This window comes from Lissotriton helveticus, chromosome 4_1 (genome assembly GCF_964261635.1).
Source record: "Lissotriton helveticus chromosome 4_1, aLisHel1.1, whole genome shotgun sequence".
Classification (NCBI taxonomy): Eukaryota; Metazoa; Chordata; class Amphibia; order Caudata; family Salamandridae; genus Lissotriton; species Lissotriton helveticus.
Window position 1 is genome coordinate 2,058,325,699 of NC_136063.1, and position 26,496 is coordinate 2,058,352,194.

The following is a 26,496-nucleotide window of genomic DNA, read 5'->3' on the forward strand; positions in this document are numbered from 1 at the left end:
TCCTGTTGAGTAAAGATGGCTATAACAAGCAATGCCTTGATCTCCTTTCAGATAAACGATACTACGAGATCATAACTATTGACCCTACACCAAGGTTACAGAGAACTATCTCCCTCATGATTGAAGAAGCTGAAACAAACAATTGGATTTCAAAAAAGGAAGGAGAATTCCTCATGATGAATGCACCAAGGACACCATATTTTTACTCTCTCCCTAAAACTCATAAAGCACGTCAACCTCCTCCAGGCAGACCCATTGTCTCCGGCATTGGGTCTGTCCTGGAACCATTGTCACAACTTGCAGATGAGTATTTAAAACCACTTGTGCAACAAACACCGACTTATTTAAAAGATACTAGGGACCTCCTGAACCAACTCACCCGAATACCCTACTCAGAAGACACAATGCTTCTAGTAGGACTGAATGTAGAAAGCCTATACACTAGTCTGCCACAAGAGAAAACTCTGAACACTTTGGAGAATCTTCTGTTCGAAAAAGAGTGGAACTACAAGACCCCACGACATTTTGTCCTCGAATGTTGCAATTTAGCACTGACTGAGAACTTTTTCGATTATGAAAACACCATGTACAGACAACGTCATGGGACTTCAATGGGCAGCACCTTCGCCCCAAGTGTAGCTGGACTATATGTCAGCAACTTGGAAAAACAGATCGTCAATACACACCAAAATCCTTTCCAAAACCAAATCCATTTCTAGAAACGTTATATTGACGACATCCTTTTAATTTGGAACGGTGACAAAGAGAGCTTCATCAACTTTTACACATGGCTAAATGCGCAAGATGAATGGCTCAAATTCACCTATACTGCTGACAAGAAGAGTATAGACTTCTTAGATATAACCATATTTGTGGAAAATGATCACCTCTGCACCAAGACCTTTTTCAAACCAACTGCAAAAAACAGTCTTTTATCTTTCAACAGCTACCATCCTCGTCCATTAAGGGAAAATCTTCCTTATAGCCAATTCTTGAGGCTCCGAAGGAATTGTAGCAAAACAGAAGATTATACGTCACAAGCTAAAGACCTCTGTAACAAACTAAAAGCGCGTGACTATCCAGAGAGGGTCATCAATAAGTGCAAAAAGAGAGCTAGAAATCAGAACCGAGAAGGTCTTCTGGATTACACACTGTAAAAACTCCACAGGAAGATCTCCTCACATGTGTCACAACGTACAGTCCAATTTTGAACCAAGTGAAGAAAATCATAAATAAACATTGGCGAATTCTCACCTCCGCAAACATTTCCTGGCCCAAACCACGTTTTGCAAATAAACGAACTGGAAACTTAAAAGATCAATTAGTCCATACGAGACCAAAACCCATTGCCCCTCGAAGTCAAACCACCTTGTGGAATTTACCACAAATCAAAGGACATTTTCCTTGTGGCTCCTGCTCAGTTTGTTCACTTACTAAATCAACGAAGGAGCTACAGCTATTACCAAATCTCAAATGGACCATGCGGACCCACACGAACTGCAATACTAGTCATGTAATTTATATGATCACGTGTCCTTGCAGCATGAACTACATTGGAATGACGTGCCGAAAGGCGAAACAGAGAATATCTGAACATCGCAGCAACGTCAAATGCAAGAAGATGACAACAAAGATGGCAACACATTACCTGGAAAAAGGCCACACAGTCGACGATTTGCAGTGGGTGATCTTGGAGACACTGCAGACCAAGGACCACAATGCATAACGCATCCTATTTGAAAAAGAACAGAGGTGGGTGCACCGATTGGGCACGGATGTACGAGGCCTGAACGATAATGTCCCATGGGCAAGCATGAGCAGATAATGAATGGTCACATAATGAACTTGACATGGGTACATCAAAATTAATATCTCCCGAGATCACTTTCCATGATTTGATCTTGTTTTATAATAATAAGCTCTCAGTAGTTTTTCAGAGGCCCTCTAGAGATAGGAATGTCTCTTTCGGGGAATCGTGAGTTACACCAAAGGGCATAAAAACCACAAAGAAAACCCTTTTTCAAACAGACACCCAATCACATATAGGAGGCATTGCAAGAGTTCACAATATAGATTGAGATTCCCAACTAAAACCCAGAGTGGGATAGTGCTATTAGAAAAATTGTCTTGGGCCAATAGAAAATAATGTACACTCGATAATATCCAAAAAAAGACACTCGAGGAAATAGGGCGCTTTATAATAACATAGTAACCATTATACGAAATTAGCTTATACCAAAGGGCATAAAAACCACAAAGAAAACCCCTTTTTCAAACAGACACCTAATCACATATAGGAGGCATTGCAAGAGATCACAATATAGATTGAGATTCCCAACTAAAACCCAGAGTGGGTTAGTGCTATTAGAAAAATTGTCTTGGGTCAATAGAAAATAATGTACACTCGATAATATAAAAAAGACACTCGAGGAAATAGGGTCCATTTATAGTAATATAACCGCGCTTTATAATAACATAGTAACCATTATATGAAATTAGCTAATCTTAACGAACTTTATTGAAAGAAAAGGCGACTACAAGAGTCTTTCCTCACTGTCGATACATAACAGCAGTAAGATAAATGACTCTCCGTAAACCCGACAACCCTACCGGGTCCAGGACGGCAGAGTCAGCACAAGCTGCATAAGGAGGATCGACAGGTAACACGAGGAAGACGCCACCTTCCCTACAAACAGATGAGTATTTGAAACTTAATATCCTGACCAATTCTTGCCCACACTCTTTGATTTATAGAATAAGACCTCCTCATAGACTCCCTGGGCACCCGAGGAAGCACGTACTAACACGTGCAGGGGTTTGTGATTTTTAAGTGATATAGAACACAAAGAATGGTTTGAACGTTATAGACACCAATTTCGCAATATGAAAGGGGTTGAAAGAATGTTTGGGCGACCTTAGAGTGCACGAAAATAGACAACTAATCTAATTTAAAGCACTTTGTTGAAGTAAGCGCTTGCGATGAGTTGAGCCAACTGGACACTGATACCACATGTAAAGCGCGAAGGACAAACATAAGGACAATAATATAGAACTTATTAAGCCATAGTACAAACGACCAGTTCCAAAACAAAGGCGAGTATGAATATACCCCTATTGGAAGCGTATGTGAAAAACGTGGTGCAGCGGCTTTGCTAAGAGTTAATAAGCGATAAACATAGGAAATTGCACGATTTATAATCTGCTTAAGAATGCGGTGCTTGACTTATTTAATGTAAAACAAATCATGAAAAGGGTGAAGAGCTTGAAGTAAAGTTTTTAATAGCAATGACTAAGAAAGAGAGATAAAAAACACAGGAGATATGTGATAGAACTGTGATAAAACTGAAAATTAAAGATAGGAAAACTATCCTAATCTTCAATGAGTAGGGTTTAGGTATGTGGTTACCCAAAGCAGGACAAGTGATTAGTGCTGTATGGCATGACTGAAAACATATACCCAGTAGTAACAAAGTATCAGAAAGTCCCTTTAAAATGTAGGATAAATCCCTTTACCCTCCCCCAAGGTGACACTTTTTATTTTTAGGCACAAAGATTGACTCAAAGAAGAAGGGATTAATACGTCGCCTTCTCACTTTCACAACCTGGTCCTGAAGAAAGCCCACTGATCATTTTGACGAAAAGGGCTGAAACATGTCGACCTTTTAGATCACGAAAATAGGTAGCGTAGAGAACCCTTATATTCTCTAAACGCATACCAAGGACATTTTCAACATACCTAACTCAACTCCGGAATAATAAATTCACTCTCTGGATGTTTGAGTTATTTTAAAACCTCACCACCTTCACAAATCACTGGACACTACTGCACATGACCTTGGATGACTACCTCCTGGTGGAGGCGGCATACAAAGCAACCCTGTGATTATGCAGACACCCGAGCATCTTAGCGGAGAATCAAGATATACCGCTATTTACGACAATAACTCGAGTGCATGAGGGTTCTTTTACCGAGGGACGGACAAAATACCTGAGGAATCCAGGTTGGCAGGACAAGTGATCCACCCCCCAACTGATTGAAAGAATTGAATCAAAGGAAACTGGATGGATCAGCAATGTCCTTCTCCCCACCCCCATTGATTGAAGAGTGCGTGACAAGTGTCAAGACTGGCTGGCCAGATCAGGCAAATGAAATAGAATACAAATTTGGAAATGACAGGCAATGCTGAAGAAAATGTGTGGATGGGGACCTACATTGGGGTTTGGTTTCAGGTACACAGGCCTCCCTATAGGCTGGCAAAGCAAGACAGAAAAAGTATCAGCTGTGTTGTGGATTAAAAACATATTTTGCAAAATGTATTTATTCTAGTTTGTGTTATACTAGACGGTGAGCACATATATTCGTTTTAATCAATGTTTAATGTTAGTTTGTAGCTTTTCCTGACTACAATTCTAGCATTAATTTCAATGTCATTTTCATTAGAACTTATTTACGTATTTCTCCTTACTTCTATTTGTTTAATTCTTTCGATACTCTCACTCAGGGAGGACAATGGTCTGAACCTTTTGGAGTAAAAGGTAAGGGCCAGAGAAAAGGTTGATCTTGGGTGAGACCATATCAGTCATCTTTCAAAATTCTTATTTTGCATACGTAAAGCCCCCGATCTATGCCCATGATTCTCTGATACCCTTCGTAGTTACACTGCTCTTTCTTCAACTAATGATCATGAAACCAGTAGAGGGGTGTCCATGTTTCCACTGACTCCAATCCTCCATTGTAGGCATTTGGAGTGACTACCCTCTTCGATCTGTGTCCTGGGCTATTACAATAAAGTTTGCGTTCATAATCTCATGATTGTAGTTACTCCAGAACAAATCTCTAGCCCTTTTAAAAGATAGAAGCTTCCAAGTTCACTGTCCTCCGTTTAAATCTTCCCCTAGATGGTTAAGGCATGGCGTTCCTCAGGGCTCCAGGCTGAGCCCAACGCTATTTAACATATACATGGAACCCCTGGCTAGAATTGTGGCACCGTACGGAGTGGACATCGTGACGTACGCAGATGATGCGCAATTGATGATCACCCTAGCCCAAGGCCGGAATAAAGCAGCAGTGAATTTTTCCTCCTGCCTCAAGGAGGTATCTGAGTGGATGAATGACAATTGTCTATGCCTTAATGGCGATAAAACTGAGTTACTGGTGATAGGAAGAGCTCCCACAATCTGGTCATCAGCCTGGTGGCCATCTGAGTTGGGGCCCACACCCTCCCCCTCAGAAACGGTGAAGAACCTCGGTGTCTTCTTGGACTCAAGCCTATCCTATGTACAGCATATTGGAAGGCTTGTGGGCAAATGCTATGGAGTCCTTAAAACCATACGTAAAGTACTCAACTATTTGCCCATTGACACCAGGAAATCTGTCATACATGCACTAGTCACCCCCCACCTGGATTATGGAAACTCCCTGTTTATTGGACTGAGTAGGAAAGGGTTACAGCAGCTGCAATGCGTTCAAAACTCGGCTGCCAGATTGGCCCTGAATTTGTCCAGAAGAGCCTCAGGGAAACAGGCTCTTAAGACCCTCCATTGCCTACCCATGCAGGAACGTATCCTATTTAAATCACTATGTATTACACATTGTGTAGCCCAGGGAAAAGGGCCAAGCTATCTTCAAAAGCTTCTTACGATCCATCGCCCAAAACGCAATTTGAGGTCATCTGGGAGCATGCTGTTTCAGGTTCCTCGCATCGAATGGGAGGTCGCTCGTTCAGACACTTAGCTTGTAAGAGATGGAATGAGCTCTCTATTGAACTCCGTATGGAACCATCGGAAGCAAGATTCTGACTTAAATTGAAAACATACCTATTCCCTCAAATCTAAGCCCAGTATTTTTCCCCTTCCCCCCCTTGTGGTACCAAGTGCTGAAGGTCTTGCTTGCTGGATGGTTTTTCTCCATAGCGCGGGGACACACTGTTATAGTGTAACCATGCGCTCTACAAATGGTTTTATTATTATTATTATTATTATTTTCAATGGTGGAACCACGGCAAAAAGTTGTGCATTCTTCTAGTTTTGTAAGTGTGTTTACCCTGCAGCGCATCTAAAGCCACACCTGGAAGCAGATTTCTAGACAGGAAACTGTTCCCTACTTTCAGAAATTGTTACGCTTAAACCCCATCTATGATTGGAAAAATCAGACCATTTCACATTCTGTGACTGAGAAAGGAGGGGTTTGCCCTCGTAAATTAACGAATCTGCTTGTCTGAGAACCTGGGTGCACAACTAAATGTGTGAATGAAGCCTGAAGTGAATGATTTCTACAAGATTAACATAGCCTTAATTACCCAGATCAAGTTCTTCTAATTGACCATAGGGAGAATGAAAGGCTGAATAAGCCCTGGCAGGAATCGAACCCGTGACATGTAGATTACACCCAGTTTTACTCAGTGAATGCTCCAAGCTCTCTTGTTGCCTATTGAGCCATCCAATATGAAACGCAATCTAATTAAACCACATAAAAGGCATCTTTAACATATTTCCGTGTTTGCTGCAGCAATGCAGACAGTTCGTATTTATTGTAATTTTTTGTTAAGGAAAACAAGGCAATGTTTGGGAACCCTGACTTAGAGCACTTAAAAGCAGACAGGGAGAAGCAATTGACTGACTTTTATGGATTTCAGAAAGAGATTAGCTTCTGATGCCCGCCTCCCAGCAGGGGCCCAGGCATGCATTCCTTGAGCGCCATTTAATTTAATTTATTATAGGTGCTGTGTGCATTGCGCACCAATCAATTCAGGATGAGGTAAGTGGAGCGCGGGGCCCCCCACAGGGGCTGCGGGCCTGTGTTACGGCCCTGGAAGGGGGCTAAAAAAAATGCACAGATTAGTGTACACTAGTGAACACACCTGAAAACAAGTGAGGCTCAGACCTCATGCCCCACTCAATATGCATATATTATTGGCCGGCTCAGCGAGAGAAAGGGAGTGACACATCTGCTTGTTGATAAAAGGGAGGTTCCAGACACCCATCTGGCTCCAGAAAGGCTACTCAGGCACCTATTGGACCGCTGGCGGTATCGGAAACAAGCAAATCCCACCCAAATCGGCCTCTCAGACTGCTCAAAAAAGCAGCCCGCAGCTGCAACTGAATACCGGCCCCTCGGGCATTGCCTGAGTGCCCACGTTACCAATCGGACCCTGGTGGCTTGGCCGGGAGCTAGCTTTAATGCATTTGGAAGAGCCATCCCCTGCTGGTCATGAAGAACAGTTGTAGAACATTGTGAAGATCCGCTCTGTGACTGGGCAGCACCACTTACCTCTGAAAACAGAGAGACCGGGCATCAGGCCACTGCAGGGGCTCCCTCGGTCCGGATCCTCCCAGTTCCAGTGGTCTGCAGCGGATCTGGAGCTCTTAGTTGTTGATCATCCTGTCCATTAAACACCTTAACTTAGATCCCACCTGCCCCATTATGGTGGCTCCTTGCACTACATTGTTAGAACCTGAGATGCCAAGTCACCTAGGGTAGCCTGGCCTAGGGGTAAGACAAGCAATTCTAGAGGCACAAGTGTGAGGTTGCAAACCACCCAAGAGTAAATCCACGCAATAGCACACAAAAACAACACTACACCAAGTATAGGAAAATATGTACTGCTTTATAAAAAATAATATATTCGGTTCTCTTATGCTTTAGAATTTACAGTTCAGTACTTTACAATCAATCAGGTGAAATAACAATCCTCTAAAGTTTTGGGAGAGAAAACTATCACACAGTATAAGCAAAAGCAGATGTCATGGAATTAATAGCAATCTATTTAGCAGTGTCAACTGGCCTTAAAAATCCACATTAACAGTATCTTTCATTACATTTAGATGTCATATACGTCAGTAGTGCCACCTCCAGAGATGTTAACCTGCTTCAGTAGCTATTATCAATAGAACATTGCATCAGACACCAACATCAATATTCTGCATTCAATTCTGTAAATATTCCTGAGATATATAATTGGACTTCAACATTAATTAACTTTGGCTTCCATAAGGTGCCCTTAATCCTCCTCCCACAGTTCCTCCCACTCTCCTAACAACTCAGCAGTCACTGTGAGGATTCAAAACCACAAGATGTTCATAAGGGCATTAACAGTCTCTAAGAGAAGCTGTTTTCTTATCTACTTAGCAGGCCCCACCTCTTCTCCACAGCTGAGGAAATGACCAGTGACTGAGTTATTCTCTGTGAAGCTCTAGCGTCACTCTCCCCCTGCAGAACACCTCCTTACTTGTGTCAGACCAGATGGTGGTAGTCTTGCTGCGCCAGAGGGTGAGGGAACAATAGTGGGCAGGACAAAAGGGAGCCACACGCTGGCGAGATACACCAGCCTCTGGGGCCCCTCAGCTCTCCTCTGATCCGCCAAAGACCAAAGAGGCAGTTCTCGACGGATCTCCTTAGCCGCTTTTGGGCTTCACAGGCCTCCCCTCCCGCTCACGCCAGCCTCACTGTGTGGCGCTCGAGCAGGGGAGAGAAGCTCTCGTTTGCCTCCGCCGCCGTGGGACTCCCGGCGCTCCTCCTCCGTTCTTCCTCACACTGGTAGGGGACACGCTATCCTTCTGGACATGCGCAAAACGCTCACCCTGTTACCGCCTCTCTCCTCAGCTTCCGCTCCCACCTCCTCTGATCCGGCTCCGCCTCACGGAGCCCGGCGGCTCAACGGGGCATGCGCGGAAAGCGAGTGTCTCCCTGACAGAGACCGCGCTGATCGCACTGCGCTGCCCTTCTTCTCCGCTCCTCACCTCAGGGCTTGCAGTTGCAGGTCCAAATCGACGCCGCTCGCCTCACACCAATCAGGGATAGAACGGCTCATTGCCCACCGGCCTCCACTTCCTCAGCACTCTCACGCCGGTCCAGAGCCAGTACAGCTCGTTTTCTTGCTGCCTCCGCTCTCTCAGCCCTCAATGCATCAGGTAGGAAGGGGGTCACGGTGGGGTTGAGACACCAGCAGTCAGGCAGAACGTATTTAACGAGCTGAGAATAGGGGGCTCAAGGATTAGCCCCACTCTGCTTGGGATTCCTGCTGCAACAGTCTCAATGGAATTTTTATGCTGGGCAGAGGACTACACTCTTCAATGCTGCAGTCTCCTTCTTCTGTAGATTTCCCCTGTATAATTTAGACAAGGGGCAAGCTAGGCACCCAGGGTCTCCAGTATCCCTTAACAGCGGGGTTAGGACAAGTAACCAACAGGGGAGTTGTGGGGTGGATCAGTAAGGCAGCTTCCCAGTCCAGGAGGTCAACCCTATGTCTAGCCTCTTCCCACCCTTAGTTACAGCCTCTCCTCCAGCTGACTCTCTCAGGTAGACAAAATGGCTGCCCCGCATTCCGCCTTATATAGGCTGCCCCTCAGTGGTCCAGAATGGACCAGAAGGTTCTGGAATGCCCTATGCTGGTCTATGGGTAAGTTCTGGACTTGGCAGTTAGGGCAGTTGGTAGCCACCATTTTGTGGTTCCAACTTTCCCTGTCAGAACAGGCCTCTGGGCCTGAGGTAAAAGATTATGAGGGGAAAAAGAACACCTATCCCCTTGACCGACACCTATAAAAAGTAGTAGACACAAAAATTATTAAGGGTATGAGGGGCAAAAAGGGGACAAAATGAATAATAATGAGGAGGGACTACGCAAAAAATCCAGACAGGTCTAACACGCGTCCCCCCCAGCTGAAAGTGGGGAGAACTACCCAACCCCGTGGGAGTCCTCATCACTAAGGCGGAAATACCTGGAGAGACCGTCTGCATTGGCGTGGTCCACTCCAGGCCGATGTTCCACCCGGAAGTCCATTCCCTGTAGGGAGATGGACCACCTCAACAGCTTGGGATTTTTCCCCTTCATTTGCATCAGCCAACGAAGGGGGCGGTGGTCAGTCTGAACCAGGAAGTGCGAGCCAAAGAGGTATGGCCGCAGCTTCTTCAGAGCCCACACCACCGCAAAAGCTTCCCTCTCAATTGCACTCCACTTCTGTTCCCGGGGAAGCAGTCTCCTGGATAAGAAGACTACAGGCTGATCCAGGCCCTCTTCATTTAGTTGCGATAACACTGCCCCAATGCCATGTTCTGATGCATCTGTTTGGACAATGAACTCCTTGGAGAAATCGGGAGCCTTCAGGACCGGTGCTACACACATGGCCTGCTTCAACTTTTCAAAGGCTTGCTGACAAGCCTTTGTCCAAACTACCCGTCGAGGTTGTTTCCTGGAGGTGAGCTCTGTGAGGGGCGCTACAATAGTGCCATACCCCTTCACAAAGCGACGGTAGTAACCTGTGAGGCCCAGGAAAGCTCGGACCTCAGTCTGTGTCTTGGGGGGTTCCCAGGCCATGATTGCCTCAATCTTTGCCTGCAGGGGCTGCACTGACCCCCTACCCACCAAGTGTCCAAGGTACACAACCGACCCCTGCCCAATCTGGCATTTGCTGGCCTTGATTGTCAATCCAGCCTTTTTCAGGGCTTGGAGAACTGCTTGCAAATGTTGCAAATGGTCCTCCCAACTGCTACTGAAGACAGCAATGTCATCCAGGTAGGCAGCAGAGAAACTCTCCATTCCAGAGAGGACCTGGTTCACCAGCCGCTGAAATGTGGCAGGGGCGTTCTTGAGCCCAAAGGGCATTACACAGAACTGGAAGTGTCCCTCAGGCGTGGAGAAGGCTGACCTTTCCTTTGCTCCATCTGTCAAAGAGATCTGCCAGTACCCTGAAGTGAGGTCAAAGGTACTTAGGTATTGGGCAGCTCCTAGCCGGTCAATTAACTCATCCGCCCTAGGGATTGGATGAGCATCAGTCTTTGTAACTGAGTTCAGTCCTCGGTAATCCACACAGAACCTCAGTTCTGGTGTGGTGCCCGGTGGGGCGGCTTTTGGCACTAGCACCACCGGACTGGACCAAGGGCTGTTGGAAGGTTCTATCACTCCTAGCTCCAGCATCTTGGCAACCTCACCATGGATGCTAGCCTTCACCTTGTCCGACAGCCTGTAGGTCTTGGACTTCACTGGGGGGCTGTCTCCTGTGTCCACATCATGGGTACACAGGTGGGTTCTCCCGGGACAAGGGAGAACAGCGAAGAGTACTGCTCCAATACTTGGCGGCAATCCTCTCGTTGCTCAGGAGTTAGGGATGGGGAGAGAATCACTCCCTCCACCGACCCATCCTTCTCTTGGCATGAAAAGAGATCTGGGAGAGGCTCGCTTTCTGCTTCCTCAGCACCATCAGTCACCAACATCAGGATGACCTCTGGCCTCTCATGGTGAGGTTTGAGGCGATTGGCATGCAGCACCCGTAGGGGCTGTCGCGGGGTCTTAAGATCCACCAAGTAAGTGGACTTACCCTTCTTCTCCAACACCTCAAATGGACCTGTCCAACGATCTTGAAGGGCACTTAGCTCTCCAGGTTCCATCACCCATACTTTCTGGCCTGGCTCCAACTCCACTGGGTGAGCATTTTGGTCGTACCATTCCTTCATGACTGCCTGACTGGCCTCCAAGTTGTCAGAAGCTTGCTTCCACAACTTGGCCATCTGGCTTCTGAAGGCCAACATGTAGCTCACCACATCCTGAGGAGGTTTTCTGGGAGACTTCTCCCATCCATCCTTCACCAGGCTGAGAGGCCCACGCACAGGGTGCCCATACAACAATTCAAAAGGGCTGAAGCCCACTCCCTTCTGCGGCACCTCTCTGTAAGAGAACAGCAAGCAAGGCAGGAGGACGTCCCACTTCCTCTGTAAGCTCTCCGGCAGACTTCTTATCATGCCCTTCAGGGTCTTATTAAACCTCTCAACCAGTCCATTGGACTGGGGGTGATAAGGAGTGGTGAACCGGTAGGTCACTCCACACTCCTTCCACATTGTCCGCATGTAAGCTGACAGGAAGTTAGTCCCCCTGTCGGACACAACCTCCTTGGGGAATCCTACACGGGTAAAGATTCCCATCAGGGCCCTAGCCACCACAGGTGCAGTAACAGTCCTCAGAGGGATGGCCTCTGGGTACCGTGTGGCATGATCCACCAGAACCAGGATAAACCTGTGACCAGCTGTTGTTGGTGGATCCAATGGCCCTACAATGTCGATGCCCACCCTTTCAAAGGGGGTGCTAACGACAGGAAGTGGTTCCAGGGGAGCCTTTAGCTTCACCCCTGTTTTCCCACTGGCCTGGCAGGATACACATGTCCTACAGTATGTGTTGGACGCCACTTTCATCTGAGGCCAGTAGAAGTGGAGGACAAGCCGTGCAAAGGTCTTGTCCTGGCCTAAGTGTCCTGCCAGTGGTATCGCATGAGCCAATTCCAGCAGAAAGGCTCGGTATTGCTGCGGGACCACCAAGGCCCTAGATGAGCCAGGTAGGGGTACCTTGGGTTCACTGTAGAGGAGGCCATCCTCCCAGTAAATATGGTGGTGTCCCGTAGCATCACCTGCTGCCTGGGCTTCAGCCTGACGCCTCAGTCCCTCAAGGGTAGGGCACTCCCTCTGCCCCTTACAGAATTCCTCTCTGGTAGGTCCTCCCTCCACATGCCACTCAGCAGGGATGGGTAAATCCTCCAGAGAGTCTACTTCCCCCTCCATGGACTCCTGGCCTACCACCGCAGGTGGCCGATCTGTCACATGGGGCGTGGAAGCCGAAGCAGGCTGTCCCTGTCTCCGAGTCTGTCCCTTTTTGGCAGCGGGTTGGGCCATTGTTCCAGGCTCCAACCCAGGCGAACTCCCTCTCCGGGCAGTCACAGACCGTGTGCTTACACAGGCCCAGTCAGGTGTACCCAGCATCGCAGAATGCGTCCGGTATTCCACCTCTCTCCAAGTGTTGTGCTCCATGTCATTCCCCAACAGACAATCAACTGGCACGGCAGGGCTTACGGCAACTCGAAGTGAACCTGCAACCCCTTCCCACTCAAAGGGAACCTCAGCCACTGGATAGTGGCCCATTCTGCCGTCAGCCATCGCGGCGGGGTGGAGTACATTAGGAACAACCTGCTCTGGAGACACCAGTTGACTTCTCACCATAGTCATACTGGCTCCTGTATCTCTCAGAGCTTCCCCTCTTTGGCCATTGATGGTAACCCATTGCCCATACTTTGTAGTATTTGGGGGCACCTGGATCTTTGGAACCATCTCCCGCTCTCCCAGGGACACTAAGGTGACACCCGCCCACTCACCCCCCTTATCTAAGGGCAACTCCTCCCCGAGCGCTACACTAGCTACTCCCGGTGACTTTCCTCCAGTGGGAGGGGGTGGTCTCTTTGGGCATCTGACATCTCCCTTATAATGTCCAACACCACCACATTCAAAACAGTGGAGAACCCTTGGCTGCTGGCTTTGGCCAGGATTAGGGTTTCTGGGTGGGTTTGCCCTAGGGGTGAAACCTGCTCCCTTACCTTGGAAATTATTTTGGGGACCTTTGGAGAACTCCTTCTTTTTATCTCCCCCCTCCTTCTTCTGGGGGGCGCCCTGTCCGGCTTTTTGAGAATCCCCTCCAGTCCCCTTTGAGGACACCCGGGTACTTGCCCAAGTGTCCGCCTCCTCTGCAAGCTTCCGGGGATCGGTCAGCTTGCTGTCCACCAGGTGTTGGCGCAGCTCGGGAAAACATTTCTCGAGGAGGTGTTCTTTCAAAAATAGATTGTACAGCCCCTCATAATCTTTCACCTCGCTGCCCTTGACCCAACCCTCCAAAGCTTTCTTGGCGTAGTCTAAAAAGTCTACCCAATTCTGGGTACTCAGTTTGTGACTTCCCCTGAATTTCTGTCTGTATCTCTCAGGGGTAAGTCCAAACTTCTTCACCAGTGCCACCTTCATTGTAGGGTAGTGGGTTTGCTCATCCTGCTCCAGAGCCAACAAGGTGTCTCTGCCAGCAGGTGGCATGTATTTATACAGCCCACCTCCCCAGTGAGTTTCTAAGATCCCGTGAGCCCTTAGAGAAACTTCGTAGGCGGCCAACCATTTGGCAATGTCATCTCCTGGGGTGTAACTAGCGATGACATCTTTGGGTAAATAGGGTCTGGGTTCCCTGGTGTTCACTTTATTTTCGCTGCCACCATTATCTGGATTGGGAGGCCTTTGTATTAAGGCTTGTAGGTCCATCTCTTTGATGGTTCGCTCATGGGCTAACCTCCTTTCCTCCCTTTCCATCTCCATCCTAGCTAATTCCAACTTCATTCTCCTCTTCTCCCTCCTATCTTCTAGCTCGGCGTCAGTTAAACCCCTGTCTGAGACGCTGCTGCCCGCCCTCGAAGGTATCCTGGGACCTGTCAGCAGATTCCCCCTCCCAGCTTGGTTCAACATTGCAGTCTCAAGGACAGTGTCCCCGTCACTCTCTTCAGTTTCTGGTTCCTCCCTTAAATGAGCTTCCACCCATGCCCTTATGCTTGTCAGCAACTCGCCTTTCTTGGCACCTTTATTAAAGAATACCCCTTGTTGCTGACACCATTCTCTGAGTTGGGCCACAGTATTGGCTTCTAGCTCTTTAAAATTCAATTCCATCTTTCACTATGGAATAAAATCAACACACAGGAGAAAACCAAGAAGTGACCTGAGGTTAACCTCCACCCACCACCAGAAATAAATTTAGAAAAAACAAAATTCAAATTAGGAGGGCCGCAAGGAGAAAACTCCTGGTGTAGGTCAGTGTATTGCGTTGAATTACTAATGAGTAGCTGCAACCAAGTCAGTATCCCACCGCTAGGCACCAAATGTTAGAACCTGAGATGCCAGGTCACCTAGGGTAGCCTGGCCTAGGGGTAAGACAAGCAATTCTAGAGGCACAAGTGTGAGGTTGCAAACCACCCAAGAGTAAATCCACGCAATAGCACACAAAAACAACACTACACCAAGTATAGGAAAATAAGTACTGCTTTATAAAAATAATATATTCGGTTCTCTTATGCTTTAGAATTTACAGTTCAGTACTTTACAATCAATCAGGTGAAATAACAATCCTCTAAAGTTTTGGGAGAGAAAACTATCACACAGTATAAGCAAAAGCAGATGTCATGGAATTAATAGCAATCTATTTAGCAGTGTCAACTGGCCTTAAAAATCCACATTAACAGTATCTTTCATTACATTTAGATGTCATATACGTCAGTAGTGCCACCTCCAGAGATGTTAACCTGCTTCAGTAGCTATTATCAATAGAACATTGCATCAGACACCAACATCAATATTCTGCATTCAATTCTGTAAATATTCCTGAGATATATAATTGGACTTCAACATTAATTAACTTTGGCTTCCATAAGGTGCCCTTAATCCTCCTCCCACAGTTCCTCCCACTCTCCTAACAACTCAGCAGTCACTGTGAGGATTCAAAACCACAAGATGTTCATAAGGGCATTAACAGTCTCTAAGAGAAGCTGTTTTCTTATCTACTCAGCAGGCCCCACCTCTTCTCCACAGCTGAGGAAATGACCAGTGACTGAGTTATTCTCTGTGAAGCTCTAGCGTCACTCTCCCCCTGCAGAACACCTCCTTACTTGTGTCAGACCAGATGGTGGTAGTCTTGCTGCGCCAGAGGGTGAGGGAACAATAGTGGGCAGGACAAAAGGGAGCCACACGCTGGCGAGATACACCAGCCTCTGGGGCCCCTCAGCTCTCCTCTGATCCGCCAAAGACCAAAGAGGCAGTTCTCGCCGGATCTCCTTAGCCGCTTTTGGGCTTCACAGGCCTCCCCTCCCGCTCACGCCAGCCTCACTGTGTGGCGCTCGAGCAGGGGAGAGAAGCTCTCGTTTGCCTCCGCCGCCGTGGGACTCCCGGCGCTCCTCCTCCGTTCTTCCTCACACTGGTAGGGGACGCGCTATCCTTCTGGACATGCGTGAAACGCTCACCCTGTTACCGCCTCTCTCCTCAGCTTCCGCTCCCGCCTCCTCTGATCCGGCTCCGCCTCACGGAGCCCGGCGGCTCAACGGGGCATGCGCGGAAAGCGAGTGTCTCCCTGACAGAGACCGCGCTGATCGCACTGCGCTGCCCTTCTTCTCCGCTCCTCACCTCAGGGCTTGCAGTTGCAGGTCCAAATCGACGCCGCTCGCCTCACACCAATCAGGGATAGAACGGCTCGTTGCCCACCGGCCTCCACTTCCTCAGCACTCTCACGCCGGTCCAGAGCCAGTACAGCTCGTTTTCTTGCTGCCTCCGCTCTCTCAGCCCTCAATGCATCAGGTAGGAAGGGGGTCACGGTGGGGTTGAGACACCAGCAGTCAGGCAGAACGTATTTAACGAGCTGAGAATAGGGGGCTCAAGGATTAGCCCCACTCTGCTTGGGATTCCTGCTGCAACAGTCTCAATGGAATTTTTATGCTGGGCAGAGGACTACACTCTTCAATGCTGCAGTCTCCTTCTCCTGTAGATTTCCCCTGTATAATTTAGACAAGGGGCAAGCTAGGTGCCCAGGGTCTCCAGTATCCCTTAACAGCGGGGTTAGGACAAGTAACCAACAGGGGAGTTGTGGGGTGGATCAGTAAGGCAGCTTCCCAGTCCAGGAGGTCAACCCTATGTCTAGCCTCTTCCCACCCTTAGTTACAGCCTCTCCTCCAGCTGACTCTCTCAGGTAGACAAAATGGCTGCCCCGCATTCCGCCTTATATAGGCTGCCCCTCAGTGGTCCAGAATGGACCAGAAGGTTCTGGAATGCCCTATGCTGGTCTATGGGTAAGATCTGGACTTGGCAGTTAGGGCAGTTGGTAGCCACCATTTTGTGGTTTCAACTTTCCCTGTCAGAACAGGCCTCTGGGCCTGAGGTAAAAGATTATGAGGGGAAAAAGAACACCTATCCCCTTGACCGACACCTATAAAAAGTAGTAGACACAAAAATTATTAAGGGTATGAGGGGCAAAAAGGGGACAAAATGAATAATAATGAGGAGGGACTACGCAAAAAATCCAGACAGGTCTAACATACATTATCATAGCCCAATCGAGTTTTTCTCTGTTAACTGTTTTTTCACAAAGCTCTGCTTAATATATGTGGGTAGTGAGCACCGGCTCTTATTTTTTGGGGCCCAGGACTTACTTTTCACCGCCAGAGTTATATAGAAAAACAGTGACAAAGGGAGAAAGCAGGGATGACAACCAATCTGCAAGAGTGAGATACAGAGACCTCAAGAGTAGAATGGCGGAAAAAAAGCATTAGGTGTAAAAAAAGACTAGTCAGTTTTAGTATTGTACAGATGACGCCCTTTGCAAAATGTGGTCATATTAATTTATATGTCAATTGCAGGTAAGAGAACAGTCAATCACACCTATATTTCAGTTCCATCGCAACACTCCAGTTTACAAACCTATATTCCAACCATCACCACTCCAAGCACTTACCACACTCAGTAACTGACAACACGCGACTTAGCAACACTTGCAATGAACTTGTCAGAAAAACATTAGGATTACAACAAGAGCACGTCCCAAACGAAGACCCACAATTTTTATGAGTCAAGTTACCGTCTGCCACAGTATAGTTGTGGGAGGCAGTTATCTCCTATTAACTAGGACAGGTACAAGCTAATGCAGTCCTACAGAACCAATATACAGAGGATACATATAATCGTCAGTGGAACAAAAACTGTGAGTTGCAGTGTATTTAGAATAAAAAGAACAAATAATTAAAAACATGAGAAATTTATTAAAAAGTTACACAGTCCAAGGCATTACCTTGGTATCAATACATAGATCAGCATGTTCATAAAAACAATCCAAAAGTCGACGCGGCGTTCCAGTGCTTTGTAATAATGAGACACCTTCTTCAGGACGGTTTTTATCTCTAAAAAGAAATACAATAATTATAAACTACATCACGCACAGAATTCCAACTAACCCTCGCGTTTTTGTTACACTCAATGTATAAATGTAAAGTTTACAGGAAAAAGAGATTTATAACAATTAAATCCCTACTATACCTAACATATACATTATCAAAAAGGTGAAAATGCCTATTTGGATCAATCTTCTTCGTATTTTCAGTCTTAAACATGGGACAACAGGTGATAAAAACATACCTCTATTCTTTAGAGACTAGTGTGAAAGTTACACACAGCCGTAGAGAGTGTATGACACCCTGGTCATTGCAGTTTGAGATACGAAGATGGTGTGAGTCTATTAAACATCCACCTGTAGTATAGAATACAGGACAGTACTTATTAAGTATTATATATACAAAGGGTCTAGCTTCGAGGTAACATCAAAGTATTTGGTCATATAACGGACCCCAAGTTGAGTCCTACCTGTAATTGAAGTATTCCTTGCTTAAAAATGAAGACTGTACCCTGGGTGACCACCGTTTAGTAGCCTCAATGTCAATTCAATTTCGATCCCTCTAAGTAGACAGAAATACATGCTATTTTTAAAAAAGATTGTTCATAGCCTGGAGTCTTTTAAGAAAGTCAATCACGCAATTTATATGACTACTAAGTACCTGTTAAGGCATCTGTTAATATGTTCCCATTGTGGAGTGTAGCAGATAACAAACTTCCAAATCGTTGGAAAACACAGTGGCTTTATTCATTTACCTCCTCACTGGTACTGGCTTTATTTCCATAGATACCGTAAGGTATAGGTCTGTGTAAACCCAGCCTGCAAATTCATTAGACGAAAATCACTCTTACTGAATATATAAAGACATTACAAGTGGAGTAACTACAGTTTTTAGTGTCCTAAGTGACTGTGCGGTATAAATTATGACACTATACAAAAGGATGCTGTGGTTTTCAAATTCCTTCTGTTACTAAGGGTCAAACTAAAAATAGACAGTGGCCACAGAAAACACCACATTTATGTCTAAAGAGCTCGTGCCGATTGACCGAGGCACGGTGGAAAGTTAAATACGCATCACCGATCATCCACATTAATGTCTTAAAACCTCGTGCCGATTGACCGAGGTAAGGTGGAAAGGTAAACACGCATCACCGAACATGATTAAATGAGCGCGATGATCTTAATCGCGTTCCTCAAGTTTGAGCAACCGAGCCCGTATTACTGGATATTGTGTACCGGGGCTCAAGTATCTATGTCGGTTATTACATTTAAAAGTCCTACGTTAGTGTTCATAGTTAAAAAACGCGGTGAACTCGTTCGCGTTTGTTCGGTTCGTATACCCGCCCCCGTGTTGCGGGATGTTGTAAACCCTACACTTTCATATCTATGCAGGTATTTATAATTAAAAACAAAAAATCCTAAACAATAATTAATAACCAAAAATAAAGCGAGCTGTTCTCGACATTAGCGAGCAAGTGAGGACCTAGTGCGACATAGGTTTAACCTACCTTAAGCAAGCCGGATGGCCTCCCTGTCACCGGATATGGGTACAGTTTCCTGGTGTATTGACGGGCCTGTTAGGTCTGCTTTTTAAAGTCAAACCGGAAGGTCAAAGGTCTTGTAATCAGTCACAGTCATGTGGTAAATACGTGGCGGCCATGATGGAATGGGGAAACGTAGTTAATGTTTATTAAGTTTCTAAGCTATGTCTTCTCTCTGAAGTTACATATTCATTCCTACATTTCCTGTCAGGTTATATAGAAGACAGTGTTAATATAATTTGTATTTTACACACTTAAGGGTATATTTATCCTTCACTATAATACCCCAATCTTTAAAGCCATGTCTTACTATGTCGACAAATATTAGTTTGGCCATTGTATTATATAGAGATTAACCTGCTAGTAAAATAAACCTTCAACAATCACTACTCTGTATTGTAAGTGAAACTACGACGTTCCTGGTTGTGTACCATGATATTATGACATACAATAGTTCAAATGTCCTGGGCTGGGAGACTCTTGAAAACCCATAAATAGACGGAACAACCGAATTGGACAATGATACCATTAACTTGTTATACTATTCTTTCCCAATCTTCCTTACTGTTAAATCCTTTCCGAACTGTATTAAACATGGACATATAGAATTGTTCTCTTTTTTTACGTTTGGAAGTCATATCTCCTCCTCTGAGGCTCATTTTGACAGATTCCAGAACACACCACTTAAGATCTTCTATGGTGTGTTTCGCAATTGTCCAATGTTCAACTAGGGGTGCTGTATTTTTCAGAGTTCTAATTGCACTTCTGTGCTCATTAAGTCTAGTTCTTATCTCCCTGGCTCTTTCGCCCACGTAACCAAAGTCACATGGGCATTTAATTAGGTATATTACATTTTTGGTTCTGCAATTATAAAAGTCCCGAAATTTGTGTACCCTGTTATTCACTGTAATTTCTGGGCCTTTAATGATATATTTACAGTTGCTACAACCACAACATGGAAAGGTACCCGATGGAAGGGGGGCCTTATCAATGGTGGATTGAGTCACCGGATTGCTTGTTCTATATGTTTTAACAAGGCTATTTCTGATTGTTTTATTTCGTCTATACGAAAACATGGGTTTTACTAAGAGGGTGTCATTTTGTTTCGCTATCAGGTGCCAATTGCGATTTATCACATTTTTGATTTTATTGTTTAAGCTACTATGGTTTGTGACAAACGTCAGAGGTATAGTCTTGTTTTCTTTCTTGGAGGTTTTATCAAAAAAGTTGTCCCTATTAAAATAGTTTGCCCTTTTGTAGGACTGCCTAATTAGTCTTTTAGGGTATCCTCTTTTTAAAAATTTGGTTTTGAGGATTTCTGCATGTTTATCATAATCACTATTTTTCGTGCAATTTCTCCTTAGTCGGAGGAATTGTCCGTATGGAATGTAGTTTTTTTGACAGGCCGGATGATAGCTGTCAAAGTGCAGCATCGTGTTATGGTCAGTTGGTTTTGTGAACAATTCTACCATCAACGTGCCTTCCGTATGTTTAATTACAATATCTAAGAATTCGCATCTGTTATTACTATTACAATGGGTGAATTTTAAATTTGGGTCTCCAAGGTTTAACCAATTAATAAAATCTAGCAAATACTCCTCAGGTCCTGTCCAAATAAAAAAGACGTCGTCTATATAGCGTGACCATTGGGAGATATTCTCATAAAAAGGTGCAACAGGGTTAAAAATATGCTGTTCTTCGAATCTAGACACATAGAGGCAGGCCAGACTAGGGGCACATGTGGCCCCCATGCTGGTCCCCTTGATTTGTTTGAAGAGGGATTTCTCGAACAAAAAAATATTGTATTTTAAAATTAGGGTCACGCAGTCTACTATGAAAGTAGCATGTTCTGAGATATCCAAATTGTCAATGTTCAGTAAGTCCTCTACCATATTGATAGTGCTATCCTGGGGAATATTTGTATATAAGGCCTCTATGTCTAAAGAGACTAAAAACTGGGTGTTGGGTTTAAAACTTAAATTGTCCACTTTTTCAATCATCGATGTTGTATCCTTAATATACGCTTTTTGTTTGGTTACTAGCGGCTGCAGGAATACATCTACGTATTTACTCAGAGGCTCTGTTAATGAGTTTATACCTGACACAATAGGTCTCATCGGGGGATCTGAGATATTTTTGTGGACCTTAGGGAGTCCATAGAGAGCCGGTGTCGTGGGATTTTCATTGTAAAGGAAGGCATATTCCTCTTGGCAAATAATGCCGTCTTCTTTGGCTAATAGTAACAGTGATTTAATTTTCATGGATAAGGAGCTAAGTTCATCTTTATTGGAAGGACAATAATGTTCTACGTTATTCAGGAGGGAATACATGCGGGCATTGTAATCCCCAGTATCCATGACCACAATGCTTCCTCCCTTGTCAGCAGGTTTTATTGTTAAAGTAGTATCATCCTCAAGCGATTTTAAGGCTTGTTTTTCCAATAGACTGAAATTGTAATTTACCCAGTTTTTTTATCCAAAAGGTCTTCTATCCCTTTCTCTACAACCCGCCCAAAGAGCTCTATGTCTTTTTTGACCATATTAGATGAGGGGACCCATTTGGATTTAGCTTTAAGGCCGGATTTGTTTTCACTAGGGGCTCTAGGTTTACCATCAAAGTAAGCATTTAGTCTTATCTTTCTAAAAAAACTTTGGAGGTCCCTTTACAAGCTATATCTATCTATTGGACTAGCAATAGCATATCCAAGTCCTTTTTCTAGTACTTTCCTATCAATATCTGTAATTGATCTGGTCGAAAGATTTATTATAGGGGCCTTATCATTCAATCCCATTTCTTTTGGCTCCTTGTATTGTAGGGACATGGTTGGTATTGGTTCTGAGGGGTGTACTTTCCTCTGCCTCTCCCCCTCCCTCTCTGGGGGCCGAATGATTTTGGGCACTGGTCTAAAAAAGGTAGACTGTCTCTCGGATTGTTAGTGGTGGATTCTTTTTCTTTATTGGTAGGGTCATGGTGTAATTCATTTTCGGATTCAGAACTAGTATATGAAGTGTCAAAAAACCTAACTTTTTTCTTAGGAAAATTGCGGCCAGATTGATTCCATGGTCTCCCGTTTTGGTACTCTTCTTGAGGTCTTTCATAATGATTGTTTTTATGAACATGTTGATCTATGTATTGATACCAAGGTAATGCCTTGGACTGTGTAACGTTTTTAATGCATTTCTCATGTTTTTAATTATTTGTTCTTTTTATTCTAAATACACTGCAACTCACAGTTTTTGTTCCACTGACGATTATATGTATCCTCTGTATATTGGTTCTGTAGGACTGCATTAGCTTGTACCTGTCCTAGTTAATAGGAGATAACTGCCTCCCACAGCTATACTGTGGCAGACGGTAACTTGACTCATAAAAATTGTGGGTCTTTGTTTGGGACGTGCTCTTGTTGTAATTTATAGTACATACCCTGTCCCTTATTGGCTCAAAGGGTACCTCCTTTTTGTTTGAGAAAAACATTAGGATCCATCACTTATTTTATAAATTAAGCACAGCGTGTTGCAGAAAAATGCAGATAATATGCTCTGTGGCAGAAACAATCCCAAAATCATATAAAACTGGCACAGCATTGCATAATGCAGGGACATAGCTTTCATAGGTCCAGCAGGTGCCGTGGCACCAGGGCACAGAGAGGGACCCACTGAACCCCGATTATGGATGCATGTTATCATTCTAACAGCAGCTAGGCTCACATTTCCTTCCTTCCATGAGTATTTTGCAGCTCCAAGTTCTCATTCTCTCTGTTTTTTAAGCATTTGTTACAAGCAGATCAGCAATTTGTTTTGTGATTCACGCTAAACTGTTTAATAGAAAAACGGCAGCGGTCCCTCTTTTAAGGCTGTGGAAATAACACCCCACCGTTTGTGTATCGACATCCAGATTTTAGGAAAGTGCCTCCAGGCGAGGGAGCATCGCTCAATGAAGCTCAGATAAGAAACGGAAGCGCCAGGTGATGTCACCCGATCACAAAGAGGAAATCAAGCTAATAGCAGAGGAATGAACATGAGCATCATTTAGCATGAATTATAAGCCCCACTGCGCCCGTTTATGTGAAGCCCCCGCTCAGCAGTCTAATGCCGCCACAACATGAGTGACGCCACTCTCTGGGATTACTGCAAAATATGAACTCGACGTTACCCCTGCAGGTCCAGGCAGGACACTAACCAAAGTTGACATGTCATTAAAAAGCAGTGGCGTCATTCAGGGACATCACAAGGTGAGGAGTGGTGGGGGGGAGGGAGGGTGCAGAAGGGGATGAGTGCACTAAGGCCCGCTCTTTTCAGGGCCCAGCGGGCCCTATAAACAGGCTTAGCTTTTAGATTGTTGATAAGGCAGTTACGTCAATCACCACTAGGGGGCGCCATATACCGATAAGTTCCCAGGGACACGCAGAACTTCTTAACGGCCTGGGCTGTCTGATCTGCTTAGTGACATCATCTAGTGTAACACACATGTTTTCTTTACCAAGAGCTGCCTCTCTGACATTAAAGACTAATTTAACTTTAATACTTTTCTCTATTCTCTTTCACAGAGAGGTCTCTGCTGTGGAGAACGTCATACTCACTCACCTGCAAGCAACTTCGGTGGTGACGACAGGACGAGGAGGCTAGCCACCAAGCAGCTATACTCTTATTATAATTATCCTGGAACGGCGGTAGTCCTGCACGGCAGCCGCACCCTTCTCAGGAGTCAGGGCCAGTACTACAAGTCACGCGCACTTTTCATTACACTGCGCATGACAGTGGCAGGCATTAGTCACCAGCCCCTCCCCCGCCACCACCTTGAGGACTTCGGCACCGTGTGGTGCGCGCCACTCCCACGCACCATTTAATCAGGAAGAGCCGGCCCGGGCGTACTGCGCGTGCACTAACTATTTAAACACGGCACGGCCCCATAATTATTAATGAACAGAGGGCGAGGCTTAGGGCCTTCACCGTGGCGTACCCGCACCGTTTAATTTAGGGGGACTCGGGCAGGTCTCTTAGTCCATGTGGGCAGTTAACTCTTATTTTATTTGCGAACTGCGAAGAGTAACACTGTGAGGCAGTGCAGCAGCCGTCTCCCTCTCTGAGAGAGTGAGGGAGCCCCGAGGGGGGCCCTTGGAGCGGGCCCCCCCACACTGCGGGGGCTGCGGGGGCTGTGTTACGCCCCTGAAACTTAGCATGTAGTGATGTGCTTCATGTGTGTTGTTGTATCCATGCATTTGGTGCTTTTGAATTGTACAATACATGGAAGACTTTGGGTTTCATTGTGGAAAACCCAGGGCTGACTGGAAGAAGATGAGGAGGTAGAGGAATCCCCCCAGGCAGCTTTGGGAATTGCTGCATTCCTGTGAGCTGGGCTGGATACATAGTGGAGGGAGATAGAAAAGTCAGCCTTTTCAGTACTCTTCAAAGGCATCACCCAGGAAAATCCAAGACCTCCTGCTCTTCGAGCCTGAAGCACCAGTGCCTGCTTTCTTGCCAAGACCAGTGTGCTTTGTGAGGAAGAGGAAAGCACCTTGAGGGAGAAAGGTCTAGTGGGGAATTCTGGTGAGAGAATCCTTGTAGCAATATGTGAGGAGATAACTGCTGCAATGATGAGGTCATGTGCAGGTTCAATTAGGTAACAGCTTATGCTTGAGGGGGTCACCGTGAAGTTAGCCAGGGTTGGCATCACTGCTGTGCTGATCGAGCCATTGCTTGCGTGCAGAGTGAAGTTGGGGACCACGCATACCAAAGGAGGCTGCCATGAAGAGGAAGTTACTAGTGTGCCGATTGAGTCTTCTCCATTGGGTGGATTTAAGTCGGTGACACTATATGCCAGAGAGGGCCACTGGAGAGGACAAGAACAATTTCCTGGTTTGATCCATCATCAAAAAGAGAGAGGACCTATGTGGGCCTGATCCCACAGCTGAGGATTGGAATCAGAGCAATCAACCCCAGACCCATGGGAAGGTCAGAGGAACTTACTGTCTCACAGTGAAAGTGATGTGGATGCCCAGCCGCTGCCCCTGCATAGTGGTGATTGGTACTCAATGAAAGCTGCCACTACTACTCTTTTTGAAGTATGCTAGTGAAATGCTCCCGGAGAGTCCAGTGAGACAATCATTGCTGGAGTGGGTAAGACTGATGGTAGATCCAGAAGGCCAGAAAGAATGTGTTCAGCCACATAGCTTTTCGGGCTCTGGAGCACTTTTGACTTTGAAAGAGTCGGCGTGGGATTGCTGAGACTTAAATTGCTAGTATGGATTACCCTGAATGCTGTTTGTAGTGAAAGGGGAATAACCACTGCTGGGACATCAAGACTAAAGGCCTCATCTCCCATTGTTTGGCCCAATAGCTCCTGCTTGCTCTATGTTCCCATCATAGTTGTTCTGACAGCACTGATAGCTGAGGCACAAAACTGTGTTTACACATATGTTTAATGGATAAGGCTTGCGAGACTCACCATGAAACTCCACTCGTAATCCGTTTACGATGGTTCATCCAGTTATGCTCTCAGATCACTAGGTAACTGCCTAACAAAGGTCTCTAAAGTGAGCTGAATTAATATTGGAGTATTTTGTTTACAGCTGCCACCCACTAGAGTCACCTCTGATTATTCAGCATGGCTGCAATTTATTGATATTCAGTAATGCTTTAAAAATATTGCCTTTCCTCTGTACAATGGATATTACTAGTATAATCTGCTCTGTATATGTAAGCTTCAGTGCCATGATACCCTTGGACGAAATATTGTTTAATAAAATACCCACTTTAATAAGTAGCTCATCCTGTGCCCTTGGCTCTTGGGGTTTTGCATCTGAAATTTGTACACTAATTTCCTTGTTCTATAACAAAAAAAATATATATATAAACCAAAGGTTTCAGGGACGTTATAGTTAGTTGGACATTTCACTCATACAAAACTATAGAAATGTGGCTGTTATAGTTAGTTCAGCTAACTATAACTTGCGCCCTGCAATGCACTGCTGATGACGTCACATATTACATCATTCATGACTTGGTCAGTGACATCACTGATGACATCCCAAATGACCTCACTGATGATATCACTGATGACATCATCCAGTGACTGTATGTTTCTGTAAAGTTTAAATATGTATTAAATATATGCCAAGGGGTATTGAATAATGAGTGGGTGTATAAGTGTTTGGATGGAGGATTTAGTAGGTGCGTGACTGACTGTATAAGTGAGTGATTAAATGTGTCTTTCTGAATGCATGGGTTAGTGACTAAACTGTGTGAATG